Source organism: Cebus imitator, unplaced genomic scaffold, assembly GCF_001604975.1.
Source record: "Cebus imitator isolate Cc_AM_T3 unplaced genomic scaffold, Cebus_imitator-1.0 Scaffold178, whole genome shotgun sequence".
Taxonomy (NCBI): domain Eukaryota; kingdom Metazoa; phylum Chordata; class Mammalia; order Primates; family Cebidae; genus Cebus; species Cebus imitator.
The window spans coordinates 62,805-63,828 of NW_016107493.1; the positions used below are offsets into that span (position 1 = coordinate 62,805).

General features: G+C 36.9%; 1 protein-coding gene across 5 annotated transcripts in view; it reads left to right on the plus strand.

Annotated features, from left to right (window-relative positions):
- The window catches only part of LOC108315711 (10 kDa heat shock protein, mitochondrial), a 58,416-nt gene that overhangs the window by 43,902 nt on the left and 13,490 nt on the right, over positions 1 to 1,024 (plus strand). The gene's annotated exons all lie outside the window — the stretch shown is intronic.

Below are 1,024 nucleotides of genomic sequence, written 5' to 3' on the forward strand. Positions count from 1 at the left end.
AAGCAAGCCTGCATTAAGTCCATTATAAGAAATTTAACGAGATAGTCTCAAAAAAAAAAAAAAAAAAAAAAGGACAGCACAAAAAGATGATGTAAAATATCTCATTGAAGGACAACTGGATATCTACATACAAAAAAATGAAGTTGGACCCCCTACCTCATATTGTGCACAAAAATTAGCTCAAAATGGATCAAATACTTAAATGTAAGAGCTAATATTTTTAAATTATTGGAGAAAAACATCGTTGTAAATCTTCATGAGGCTGTGTGTGGTAGCTCATGCCTGTAATCTCAGCACTTTGGGAGGCCAGGGTGGCTAGATAGATTGAGCCCAGGAATTTGAGACTAGCCTGGGCAACATGGTGAAAGCCCCATCTCCACTAAAAATACAAAAAAATTGCTGAGTGTGATGGCGTGCACATGTAGTCCCAACTACTTGGGAGTCTGAGGCGGGAGAATCGCCTGAGCCCAAGGGTTAAAGGTTCCAGTAAACCAGGATCACACCACTATACTCCAGCCTAGGTGACAGAGAGAGACCTTGTCTCAAAACAAGATTCAGAAATGGCCAGTAAGCACATGAAAAGATGCTCAACATTAGTCATTAAGTAAATGCAGATCTCAAAACCACAAAGAGAGTTGATGCGAGGGTTGTGCATTATTGTTAAGCTGATTAACATGGTCTCCCCCACAACCATGCTTGATTAGAAAAAGAAAAACCACAGTGAGAATGGAGAAACAAAATGTAGCATAGATATACAAAATGGAATATTATAAAGCTGTGAAAGGGAATGAAGTTCTGATACATGCTACAACATAGATTAACTTTTAAAATCCAGTATTTATTATGTGTCATGAAACAAGTCAGATGCAAAAGGACAGATACTGTAGCAATCCAATTATATAGATTGAATAAATTCATATAGACAGAAGGTAGTTAGAGGCTACCAAGAGATGGGAGATGTGAGTGAGGGGACTTAGTGTTTAATGGTAATAGAATTTCTTTTCTTTTCTTTTTTTTTTTTTTT